The sequence below is a fragment of the Uloborus diversus genome, chromosome 6 (assembly GCF_026930045.1).
Source record: "Uloborus diversus isolate 005 chromosome 6, Udiv.v.3.1, whole genome shotgun sequence".
In the NCBI taxonomy this organism is placed as follows: Eukaryota; Metazoa; Arthropoda; class Arachnida; order Araneae; family Uloboridae; genus Uloborus; species Uloborus diversus.
The window spans coordinates 36,611,200-36,625,697 of NC_072736.1; positions in this window are offsets into that span (position 1 = coordinate 36,611,200).

Consider the following 14,498-nt stretch of genomic DNA (forward strand, 5'->3'; position numbering starts at 1 on the left):
GAAAATAAATAAAAATTCAAACATTATCTCTCTATATATAATAGCGAATGATCAAGTAGCGCTCCTAACGTCATCAACATTGAAACTCGCGTCACGGCATCATAATTTGATAATAATTTTTTGGTAATTATGGAAGTGCAGGGAAATGCCTTATTTTAACGAGGCTGAACTGGATCCGATAACTTAACTGTTTTACTGGTAAGACTGCCATTTTAAGAGAGTGAAAAAATGAAAATGTATTCAACTATTAACGCTATCCACTGGAGTTTAGAGTTCATCCAGTGGAGTAAGGGTTAAAATTTCAGCCATCAAAATATCACTAAACAGGCAATGCCTTCGTTTCCTAAAAATAAAAACAAAAATCTCATTGCATAGTGTAATTTTTATTACTGACATTAATATTTTCCAGTATTAGATAAGGAACAACTTTTTTTATTCTATGTATATCCATGTATTCCCTTTCAGTGAATTTCAAAAATATTCTATTTCAACCGTTTTAAATCTCTTTCGGCTAGTGCGAGAGTTTTAAATTTACAAAATCGTTTACGTGTGAGAAAGCTAATGCGCTGATTCCATTTTAGAATTAAAAGTCCCATTTGCTAATGAAACGGTCTGATCTTGGACGCGTTATAAGAGATTACTTCTAAAATCTATTGAATCAGAATCTGAAACTAAGATTCAAGTTAGCAATTAGGTTCTTTCACACAAGTAATGGGAAAGGCAGAGCATTACGAAATGTCAATGCAAATATTAAAATATTATCTTCTTCAGAAATGTTTTCGGAACTCGCTAAAATATTACATAATTCCCAAACTTATCAGGGTGGAAAATCGAGGTAAGCTTTCCCCCTCAAGTGCGCTAAGAAAGTTTTTGTTTGTTTGTTTTTAAGAGTTAACAAATCTTTAAAATCAATGAGAGAAAAAAAAAAAGAAAACACCGAAAACCCTATAAAATTAAAATATGAACCGCAGATTGAAATTCATTTTTTATGCTTCTGCACATGGCATCAAAAGCGTTGAAATGCATTTACTAATTCCATTAGAGCAAAAAAATTTAGTTTTAATTTTTTTAAACTTTGAGTAAGTATTAAAATCTTTATATTGTGCGATTTAATTTCGGCTGACCTGCTTATTTTCTATAAATTTGGGTATAGTATATATCTTTTTGAAAGTGTAAACTACCCCTAGGGTCCTTGTTTGACTTCCTTTGGTCCAATTCCGTCCATTCCAAGCGAAACAGCACTTTAATTCAATTGGAAGCAAAAAGAAGAGACCTGCGTTCAGCTGAAAGGTCTGTGAAGGATATTTCAATCGATGTACTGGCTTACCAGCTAAAATCTCTTCACAGATCTTAATGTCACTGGACTGATTCACACATTAATTTGCGCTGATTCACGTAGAGAGAAGTGAATCGAACCAACCGGAGCGAGTTTAGGTGATTTTGGGATTAAGTTGGAAGGTGTAAAAAAGATTTCAGTCGCTCAATGGGGTTTTTTCCGAAATTTTAAAAGTATTTTTATTTTTGAACGAACTTGCTTAAAAACATAGGATTTAACAATGTTTTAAATAATTTGACGAAGTTTAATATTTTTTAACAGCTATTTTAATCGGTGCGCAGATTGAAATTCATTTTTTACGCTTCTGCACGTGACATCACAAGTGATGAAATGCCATTCACTGATGCCGTTTTTGCACAGTGCAAATTATCATTATCTGGCAACTCAGTTGACAGGCGAACGCAGAAACTTATCGCGGTAATGGAATAGCGCGTTAAAGTACATTACTTGTGACATCATAAAGACCACGTCTTACTTCCAAAATCGGACATTTAAAAACTTTAAAGAAAAAATAACTATTGGGATAATAAAAGCTTTTTCTGGCTCCATGTTATATTTGTTGCTTATTCTATCAATTTTAGTGACTAAAAGTAGTACTTTTGACTGAATGAAACAACCCCATTGGTTCACCAGCTGAAACCTCTTCACACACCTTACTGTCGCCAAGTGATCTAAAGAGCTAACTCACAAGGGTGAATCTAACTGGACGAAGCGATATTAGGGGCCCTGGAGGGATACTTTTTTGATGCCGTGAACCGATGCAGTAAAGACAGATCTACAGAGTTCGTCGGCAGAGATCAGAAGTTATTCTCACCAATTGTAGTCAACCAATATCACCGTACTGACTTTGCATTTGGCTTCTTATTTTTTGTCAAATGGTATAATTCATTCCATCATTTCCATTTCAACCAAGTTTCATTTCTCGGATGACTCTTCATCCTTTTTCAATTCTTTTCTCGAATCATTTATTTCATAATACAGCTTACATTTTATTGCATTGAAAAAAGGGTTCTTTAAATTCCCGAAATACATGACTTCCATAACTAAAATTTTCTTGCAATTAAAACTCTGTTGTATACTTTTCACGTTTTATTACTTCCGTTTTAAATTTGAAATTTTCCTTTATCACACCACAAAAACTGCATATTCAAAAACTGCTGCAAATTTTGTTTGCTGTTGAATGAAAAGAATATCATGAACTATGTATGTTCTAAGAGCACTGAATATTAATGCATTGATAAACCAATTAATTCGACACATTTATTGTGCTTTTATTTCGTTGAAAACAGAATTGCTCACATGAAGACATAATTAAATTCATATTTTCTTTTCAAGCAGACTTCGATGAATTCAAATTCCGATGGGCGAAATAATACGAATGAATATTAAATTTGCAGAGAAATTCCATTTACTGCTTGATATTATAATATCTTATGTAAAAGCGGAAAAAAGAAGAACACACAAAAGTGACGATTTCAGTCAGCACGATGCCCGTTTAACCTTTCCTTTTAAATATATTCAGTATGCATATCATCTTTTCTCAGCTATAGCAGTCGATTTCAGTTCCACTTTTCCTATTTTCTATTCACCATTTCCCCCAATTTCATTTTCTGACTTATAGTGCTTTTTTTACGTGTCATTCTTATCTTTACAGCCACCAACATCTGTCTTTTACAATAGATAATATTAACTAAGCAACAAGGCTGAAATGTTCTTGGTGAAAACGCAAAAAAGATTATGAGAGAGTTTACTTTGAGAAGATTGCTAATGGGTAGGAAACTCGCCATATTATTAAGAAAATAAAATTGAATACTAATTTCCTTTTTCCGTGACTTGGAGCATGGCCCCACTTAATTCTTATAGGCCGTGACAAGCGCTGAAACTCATGGCAACAAAGAGGGCGCTACAGGGAACCCCTGTTTCTATTAGGTTTCTTTGATTGGTGGATGCAGGGGTTCCGTTCAGCGCCTCTTGCGGTCAAAATGGGCAACGTCCAATCAAAAATAAACAAATTTTGAAACGTTGACATTGAGGGGTAAATGCATGAGCTGCAACGATTTAACACCGAAAAGTCACCCGTTAAGCGCCAGCGCCATCTAGTGTGGCCGTGCTTGAATTTTGTTTTCGTTTCTTTCTGATTGGTAGATAGCGGGTCCAGCAATCGATTGTTCATTTAGTACATGGTGTCGTGTCCCGTTGGGATTTGATCTATTGATGCTTTTAATAACATCTATGTTATGAGTTTCTCATACCAAAGGTGCTTAAATGAAGCAAATTTATGAGTCACGATCAACAAACAATCATAAAATTATCTTGTTTTCTCTATGTTAAAAAAAAAGTAACGGCAAAGAAACTGGAATTCTGTCTGTGGTGAATTTGCATCCAAGAGACCCCATAACACCAACAGCCATGCAATTTGGTACAAAATAACTTTGAGCTCCGGGGGTTTGCACCTGGAATTTTAACTTTAAATCTCGAATTAGTTTTTTTGGTAATTGATTTTTTGAGCTAAAATTACATGTAAATTGCCTTTTGAAGAGATGAAAGATTTCCCATACCCTTTAACATTTTATGTCGTTCGAAAGACATTTTTTTTCAACATCAAATTAAGCTTGTTTCAATCTTCTCAATTAATCAGAACAGCAGATATAAGCATCTCTATTTTAGCGAAAGGTCCCAGGCTCAGCTCAATTTAAGTCCGGAGCTAGGGAGCAAAATATATTACTTGAGATCACGAATTTAAAATCGACTTTTCAAACGTACGGAATGGGGTCGTTTCCAAAATTTTAAAAGTATTTTTTTCTGAAAGAGCATGCTTAAAAACAAAGGATCTGACCATTTTTTAAATAATTTGAGTTTAATATTTTTAAAAAAATACTAAATCGGAGCTCTTTCATTGTTTGCGGCTTCTGTTGATGACATCACAAATGATGAAATGCCGTTCAGTGTTGCCATTCACAGTGCAAAATATTTAATTCGCATCTTTACTCACGTGTATTGGCAACGATATGGTTGATAGCAAGCGTTAGGCGCAATATTTAATTCGCTTCTTGATTGTCATAACGTGGAAACGTGGTAGAAAGATGCGGCAAAGTGCATCATTTGTGACGTCATCAAGACCACGCCTTGTTTGAAAAATCGGACACTTTAAAAAGTAATTTAAAAAAAAAAAACTGTTGGGAAAATGAAAGTATTTTCTGGGTTCATATTATTTTTTTTTGCTCATTCTATCCATTTCAATGACTAAAAGTAGTACTTTTGACTGCAGGAAACCACCCCATTGCCGTTTTGCAACCCTTAGAAGCCCCTTAGCACCTACAGCTGTGCAATCTGTTACAAGTTAGTTTGGAACCCGGGATAGGGCTGCTCTTCAAAGTACTTTTTTTTAAACGTCTCGGCTATGCATAGTTCTATTAAGTTCTTTTTGTATTTAGGTGCACTGCAAAAAATAATTGTTGTTTTTACAGTAATATACTGCTTTTTCCTACAGTTTAATACTGCTGTGCTAAATAACAGAGAAAAACTGTAAAAATATTTTAGATTGCGCAAAACGATGCGCAAAAGGTGTTTCTTTCATACGGGAACAGAAACTAATGAATTCAAGATATTGGCAGCCATGTTTTTTGATGATTCGGATGTGCTGAGGCAAAACTGTTCAACTGTAATTCAAGTTAAAGGTAAGTGCTGGTTATATTATATTCATTCCCTTTTCCTCAAAATATAGTTTTCTTTATCATCGAAAATGTATGTAAAATAACAGTTTATTTTGAAATCGCAATTCGTATCCTAATATTCGTTGATGCTGACTTTGCAATTTCTTATAGTTGCTTAGTTGTAGCGATTGCTTTCTAGCAAAAATCCGAGTAGTTGTTGTGATTCTGAATATTTTATTTCACGTGTGATAGTTTTTAAACATTTTCTGAAACTCAAATTTTATTTAAAAATAAATCAATTCCTTTCTTGATCGTATTTAAAGTTATTAGAACATTAAACTTTGTGTACGATTACATTTTGTGTTATATACTATGTCAGTGCTTAAAATTTAAATTTTTATTTTCTCTAGTGAATTTTTAACATATCGCGATTGACTTCTTTCTTCTGTTTTTTTTTTTTCTTATGTTCAGTTTTAAATTCTTTAACATTTTGCATTTAACCATTTTATTGAAAAACTTAACGTTACAGCATCAGTAGCTTTTATACATAATTCGATGAATAAAATGAAAATAAATAAAATAACAACGTGATAGAGAGACATGCAAACAGTATACAATTTACTGATATTTTTTGCTGAAGAATTTGTCACTGTGGAAATACAATACTCTGATGTCTGAACGACTCAAAATTCTCTGAAATCTGGAGCCAGCTTTCATACTTAACGGTCGAAAGTAAAATAATAATAATTGAAAAAATCATCAATAAAGAACTCAAAAAAAAAAAAAAACTCAAAAAATAAGCATTTTAAAATACAAACACGAAACCCTTGTGTTTTAAAAGTTTTATATTTGCGTCAGCAGGAAATTAAAGTTTTACTTCAGGAAAATTGCACTAGTACCATTGAAACTTGGGAACGTAAAAATAATTTTAGAAACTATATTCAAAGGCACTCGATTGGAGGTCACGGGAAGTCTCTATGACCTCCCCAAAAATGCCATACTGGGAAAATTTTGTCTGGCTATTCGGCAAATTTGGGGATATAATTGTAATGTTGCAATTTTTAAATTCTCGAATGTGCAAATTTCATTAGATATTGTACTTAATTGTGCTTACTTAATGTGTGCATTTACCAGTATTTTATTAATCGGCAAATATTTAAGTTCCATTTGGCAAATTGAGATTATACGCCTTCCCAACATATTTAAGTTCAGGCCATGCCTGGCTATATTTTAAAATTTTCAGCTTTTCATTTCTGATCTGGCAGTGTTTCGTTCTCGTCAAAATTACAGCTTTTAAATTTAAAGTAGAATATTTACATTATTATGCATTGTTTGTCATATTTTATTCGCTTTGAAGGGCATGCTCATTTAGAAAAGTAGATGCTCGAGAAACTACAGTAGAATTTGAAACTCTTACAACCTTGAAACTCATCAGTTTCCTTACATTTTAACTTTTAGAACACTTTGAGTCTTAAATTTTGGCATCAACATGTTCAGGATGAAGACAAAAAGTATATTATAAATAACGAAAAGTGTGATTCTGTACTTCACTGTCTTTCACTGCTTATCAAAAGTAAAAATATGTCAGATTGTTATCCGTGTAAAATGAAAAAATCGGAGAATTTCGTTTAAACCTGTAACGGAGATTCAAGCCAACACCCGGTAAGACCTTTTGCATTTGAATACGATGGGTTCCTTAGCAGTTGAGTTCTTTAAAGCGGGGGGGGGGCGATTATTTTCACAATAATAGACGATTTTTCAAGAAACTCTCCAGTTTATTTCTTTAAGAAGAAAAGTGAGGTTTAAGAACATTTTGTCAGGTTTCAAAAGATAAGAGAGATTTGTGGCAAAGCTCCGATAACGGAAAGGAATTTCTGAACTCCTGGTTTGAAATTTACCTTAGCGACCAAAGCATAATAATCGAAAAAACCAACAAATCCTCTAGTTAACAAAGTAGCGTCATAGAACACTATAAGTCAACATTAATTGAATGGAAACTTTGAAATGAATCGGATTTGCCTCAGCAGTTCTGAGCCGAAGCAGCTATGTACTTCCACTGTTTACGGACTAGAGCGACTTTAAAAGGAAAAACCAAACTTTTTTTTGAGCTTTTTGGGGGAAGAAAGCCATCTATTAAACAAAACCTATTTTGAGCTATTTGGGGTAATAAAGTCATCTATTAAACACTCCCGGAGTTTTTTTGGATGCATTTCGTATATTGGACTTCCAAAACAGAAAATAAACAAATTGGATATGAGAACTCAACAAGGAGTCATGGTAGGATATGCGTTTCATACGAAAGGTTACAGAATTTGGAATCTCAAAAATCGCGAAGTGACAGAAACGCTGAATGTTAAATTCGATGAAAATAAATTCTGGACGACCCCCCCCCCTCAGGAACGAGAAACAGAGGGACACAGTTTTATTTCACTACTGAGTAAATCTGAAGTAGCAGAAGAATATCCTGAAAATCATAAAATAGCATGTTGAGAATTAAATGGGTTAAAGCAAGTCCAAGGCAAAATAAAGAATACAGGGATAAGTATTATTCTATTGACACGACGGTTCTAAACTCCGAATCGTGAAGCCGAGGTTTATTGTTCTGAAAATAACATTGAATATGACACAAAATATTTTAATTTCACTTGTGATGATAATTCAAGAAAAGTATAGGATTTTAATGAAGATAGGGGGGTGGTATAATTCAAGTATGCTAGAAGCTAACATTTCCGAGATTTAAATTTGGCAAAACGGAATGGCTCAAGAAATTCAGGTGATATGAGAAAGAAACGTTTACGTATTGGTTCCACTGAATGAAAGTTTTAGAAAGAAAAAAGGGTACAGATGTTTTTTTTTTTATTTAAAAACAAATGAGCAGAATGAAATAATGCGCTTCAAGACCAGACTGGTAATTTTAAATACCCACCAGGTATGGGGGGGGGGGTACTTTTCGAAAGTGTTTTCTCCAGTAATTTCCTTTCCTTTGATTGAGGCTTTCTTTTCAATTTTTGTGTATAAGCTACATTGAGTCCATTTCCATGTAGATGTTTGCAATGCGGATGTAAAAGAGGAGATTTGGGAGACAACCTGAAAGGTTTGTTCGTCCCTGAAATCTAAATTTTGTCTGTAAATTGAATAAATCATTGTCATTCTGATACAGATTACGCCTCGAATCACGACGACCGGATTTCAATGGGGGGGGGGAGGGGGGCTTGTAGTGTTTTTGGATAGGGTACGAATAATATGGTGGTACATTCAAACAAAAATGCGTACAACTGTCAACGATGGAAGCGGAGTATATTTCAATTAGTGAATAATATAAGGATGTGGGTTAAAGGAATTTTAAATCAATTGGCTACGAAAAGAGTTCAGAATTTTAGATTGTCACAGTACAGATTACTATTAATCAATCTAGTTGCAATCGATTTTTCTAGTTCTGCAATAGAAAATTGCAGAACTAAGCAGATTGATGTGGGGTACTATTTCCTAAGGAATTTGATTGATAAAAATGAATTTGGAATACAATTTGATGAAACTAAAAATAATGTAGCTGATTGTTTTACAAAACCTTTCTCTAGGGAAAACTTACATAAAGCTTGAATTGCAATGACATATTTTTCTAGGGTTTTTTTTTCTTTTTTTTTTTTTTTGAAATGTTTCAATTATTCCATTATGTTTAAGTTATAATTTGTGCATACAAACGGATGGCCTGTAATATATTTCTATTTTTTTTTATTCATGTCTTAAAGTATTTCATTCCAGCCGCCTGAATTTCCTTCATCTAAATTTATTCACTAATGCAGTATTATTTCTATGAGTTTAGTGGTACCAGAATTGAATGGGTGGTCTCATTTTATCAAGATGGCAATTCGTGGTTGTGTTCCGCTTGGAATTTCAAAGAAGCCTCTAGTCTGAACGATGTTGCAATGATTCACTTAGTGACATGAATGCCGGTAATGGAAGTTTATAAGTACCTTTTTCATTTATATTTTTATGTTTTAGGATGTAATTTGTAATCAAAAATGCTTTTAGAGCGTTCTTAGCCACTAAAGCCTATCCTACGGTCTGTGTGCCATATTGGGCCCCTGAAGCTGATTTTTGTGTGCCCGTTGTCAGGTTTTATGTTACAATCAAGAACTATGTATTGGAACAAGATAAACTAAATTTTGTTTTGATTTAAATGTGATGGATCATACAATTCATTTACGTCTGGGTTTTTTAAACTTGTAATTCAATATTGGTTTTTATGGGTAGTTGAAAAATATCATTTCAAGAATCACCGGAATATAGAAATTTCTGTTAGTGCTAAATTAAACGTAATTTATTTCATTATTTATTTATTTTTTTATTTTTATTTTCCAGTAAATTTTGGAGCACTGATTCTTTGTTTTAACATGTTAGTAAAATTGAAGGAACCAAATCAGAATGTTAAGTTCTTTATTATTTATTGTACGTGTGTTTGTAAAAATTTAAAGGAACAAAATTTAAAGTCAACTTTATAATGAGAGCAACAATAAAGATTAGAGTTTAAAGTACGATGTATTACAGCGTATGAAACTTTCTTCGTATATTCAGACTTGTGACACTTATCAAACAAAATTATAGATTATTTTTATTGTAATGTAAATAAAAAGCAGTTATTTTGCAAATGCGAGTATATTTAAATTTACAGTTAAAAGAGGTGCGGTCTTCTGGCAAGCATTTCCAAGAAGGGAAGCATTGTTTACAGCAAGGACGGCGGGCCAAATGTGGACTTACAATTTCTTAATGATTAGAACTGGCAGTATCAGATTTAATCTATTTCTTGACATGTTTGTCGATTTATTCTTTTGTTTAAAACTTTCAACTTTTCTGATCGATTTTCACTTTTTACTGAATTGACTTGAACTAAGCCATCTTGATTTTGGGAATATAGAATTGTTTCTTCCGAGTTTCAGGTAAATTCTGAAAAACTTAAAGATAAATTGTCTAAATCCTATCAAAAGAAGTAGCACTTAAAAAAAAAAGCCGCCGGCGGATTAAATGGGGATATCGATAGCTGTTCAAAACGGGGGGGGGGGGCGTCCACATTTTAAAAGACATAAAATATAAATGAAACATCTTAAATTATGCTTAAATATTAAGACAGATATAAGATAGAATGCTCTTACGGTATTATTTTATTCCAACTCAAATGATTTTTTTATGCAGTTCCTTAGTACTTAGAAAAAAAGCTCCAAAAAATTAAATTTAAACAATATAATAACACAATTGTGGAATAAAATATATGAAACAAAAATATTTTAAAAAATTACAAGTAAAATATTTCATATTAAGTACAGAAATCTAAATTATTTTACATCACACATTGTTTCATATTCAGATTTCTAATAATGGGCAGCTGTCGAAGAAAAAGAATATGAAGCTGGTATCAGTTGAACATAGCTCGAGCTGTTAACAAGTGTTGGAATGGAATATGAGTTAAAGAAAAAGAAAGAAAAAACATCTACGGTTTTCAGTGCTACTATAGCAACTCGGGGAGGGGGGGGGGCTAAAAGAGGCTAGATACAGTATTCATTATTTTAAATGAATACCTCAATATTTCCCAATTGGTTGTCCTAAACGTCGACCTTGCTCCATTTTCTAAAAAAATAATTCTCTACCGCATCCTAATTATTGCTTTGAAGTAAACATATTGCAATCCAATAATCTGGAGCCTATTATAAGAAGAAACTAGTTTCAAGTTTTATTATCCTTAAGATATATATTCTCCCGATCACCAATCACTTCAGTTATCCGATCGAAAAAAATAAATATTACTCTTAATCAACGCTCTCCTATGTATTACAAAATCCTTCAAAACTACCGAAAGTTAGAAGGATTTTTTTGAATTGTATTTCAGAAACCAGTATAAGTCTATTTCTTGACATGGAAGGTAAAATGTAAGATTATGTTCTTTCTTTTTTCTTTTTTGAGTTCTTATGTAAAGTATTCAGATTAGGTCTATTTCAATTAGACACTAATAAACCACCGTTTCAATTGCGTAGTTTCCAAATTGCTGCACAGCAGTTTTTTTTTTTCTCCTTAAAACAACATATTTCGCCCTTACTGGTTCCTGAAATAAACGATTCAATTACAATTTAGGTATATGTTAAGCGGTTTCAAAATAAAAGCAACTCCCAAGGCAATCTTAATTTCAGATCATTCAGAATCATAATTTTAATTATTTTAGGGCGTATTTTTATACCTACGTAATTTGATTTTTCCATGAATGTTTTTTGGTGTCCACAAGTTTTATGAGATTCTAACAATTTTTATTTTGACAGATGCTTTCATGATATAAGGCCTAGTGATGGCACCTAAGTCGACAAAGATGTCACAAAGAAGAATCAAGTTTGTAATGGAAAAATATTGGCCTTGAAAAAATTAGCATTCGGTTTCAAATGAATTTCTGCAATTTCACTGTAAAAACTACTAATCGATATTTATAGGTGATGTATACGAAATAAAATAATTTGGCAATTTTTAATGGTGTGAATGTTTTATTTTTTCTCATGAAAACAGTATAACATAACATAAAGTTGTATAATTTTTGGAGCAGTAAAACCAATTTTTTACTTTAATACTAGTACTCATAAACCTGCAGATTTTATTATACCGAGTGAAAAATTGTTTCTGTTTAGTAGCTCTGGAATTTTAAACCGTCACATATTTATAGTTTTCATCTATGTAAACTTTAAAAGGTTAATAGGATAAAGTATTATTTAATCTATAATAATCAGTTTAGAATAAAAACCATTCTGTGCAGTCTAAATGCTGTATACTGCACATATGGTGTGAAATAAAATTAGTTTGTTACTAGTATTTCTCAAATAAAGTAGATCCAAATGCAACTTATAACATTAAAAAAAGAAGAAAACCATGAAAATATTCTGTTTTACCATAAAAGAAAAATAAATGCATATAATTGCATGCATCAAGTTAAAATAAACTTAAGGTTTAATGGATTGCATATTGCAAAACATTTCTCACGTTATGCTGCACATTTTAGCATTACAATAATGCTGGAAGTGAAAAAAGTACTTTTAGTGAAGATATGATGTAGTATTTTCAGTTATATATAAAAAACCTTTCTCATTTTTACTACCTCCATGGATCAAAAAGTTTTGTATTATGAAAAAGCTATAACTGTTCTTAAAATAAAGCTTCAGACCATATTTTGCAATTTCCTTCAATTTGAAAACTTTTAAGTCTGCAATAGAGCTAAAAGTTTTTTGTAGAAATGAAAATGCACCACTTTTTCTTTAACATCTGTTTATAAAATATTGAGATGGGGCATTGATTTATTTTGTGTACAAGGAAATTAATATCAATAAAACATATATTTAGCAGCAGTTAACTATTTCTATGGAAAAGTGTTTTATATTTCTTTATTTGTCGCTTTTCATAGCCTAAAACATTATTTTTGTTGTTGAAAAACTTAAGAAAAGGAACAGATTTCGTATGTAGGCTGATTTATACAACGTACATACTGACTCAATTGCTTTACTTTTCGATATTGTTCTTCAGCTGTAAAAGCAGTGATTTCGGCTATGAAAAGAAACGATACGGTGAAAAAACCCTTTTGCATAAGAATTGATAACTTCATTTTATGGTTTACTGCTGTTAATTTTACTGTACAAATCATTTATAAAACCGTATACTACTGCTGCTTTTATGGTACAATTCAGTTGATTCCGCAGCATAATACTGCGAACTTTACAGTTTGATACTGTTGATTTTGCAGGGCAATTCCGTTACAAAACAGTATATAACTGTTAATTTTACATATTATCTCTGTTAAATTTACAGGTCAAGTCATTCCTAAAACAGTATATTACTGCTGGTTTTACAGTTTGATACTGTAAGTTTTACAGGACAGTTTTATTAAAAAGCAGTATATTACTGCTAATTTTACTGTTTGATACTGTAAGTTTTACAGGGCAGTTTTATTAAAAAGCAGTATGTTACTGCTAATTTTACAGTTTGATACTGTAAGTTTTGCAGGGCAGTTCTATTAAAAAGCAGTATATTACTGCTAATTTTACAGTTTATCGCTGTAAATTTCACAGTAAAAGTCTGCTATAAAACAGTATATTACTGCAAATTTTACAGTTTAGAATTGTAATTTTTGCAGTTTTTCTTTGGAATGCGAGCTGCCAGTATTTTACTGTAAAAACAACAGCTTTTTTTTTGCAGTGTGGGAACCGGATTATGTTCTAATTATGAACTGCTTTACTTAAATTATATATTCTACGGGTGGGAAAGGATGATTTTCATTTGGTTCGGGACTCGTAACGCGTTTTGTAATCTGATTATTTAACAGAATATTTAAATCTTTGCGAATCAAATAAGATTACGAAGCAATCTTTGGAGGTTCGTGAGTGTCAGTGAGCAGGCGGCCGACCTACTGGTTTGATAAAAAGAAAACTTAATTTATACTTTTTTAGTATTGTTAAATTTTTTATAGCATCTTCACCTCCACTGAAAAAGGTATAGAGCATTATCTTTCATTTTTCGTTAACATTCTATTTAAAAAAGAAGAAGAAGAAGAAGAAAAGGGTTTTTCTTTGGAGGAGCGTAGTACTCTGACAGACTCTTTATATTATATTTAACACATGATATGTTTTTCAGTTCTTAACTTAACTTCTTTTTACGAAGTAATAGACACATTGTAATTATAAAAATTAAAGAAAAAAAAACAATCAAATTTTGGTTTAATTTTAATTTCACTTACCGACGAATGAATTTAAAGTAGTTTTTCTGCGCGTTGCAAGTGCATACAAACGTACAGCTAGCTGGATAATCCATTTTGACCTTCATGAGTTAATTATCACGAGTTTTATCGTGTCATTTGCATGTACGTACGTATTTGTGTATGTGTGAACCTCGCATAATTCAAAAGTGCATGCCGTAGAAGATTAAACTTCCGTTTGTGAGGGATCTATTTGAACACCTCCTCTTTCGGCTTACCGTCGGATGTTCATATAGGGATATTTACACGTATTTTATGAAAAATCAATGCTTTTTCAATGCAGACTAAAGTAATGTAAAGCATCGCTTGATGGATGGGTAAGAATATTTCAGAACAGATAATTTGTATTGCAATGTGCGATGTAATTTGTTGTGCGCCTATGTTGTATGGTTATGCGGTGTGTAATTATCCCTAGGGTATTCGTTTGACTTTGAATGTCCTTGGCAAAATTAAAATACCTGGTGCAGTTTCGCATCGAAGAGAGCCGCCTAAGTGCTTCCATCTGCTGGGAACTGGGCATCAAAATCATGTGTGCCATTGATATATGTGCCTTATAGGTGCACATGAAAGACTGGATGCCATATTACGGAATCGCACTAGGTCGGCAAAGGGCCAAATCTCCTTACGCAACTGCATTAGAAAGAAGTAGAAAGAAATAATCTTTCTGCATGGATAATTTAATTTTTGACGATTACTTTATGTATCACAAGTATAACTGAAAATATGTCTCTTTATA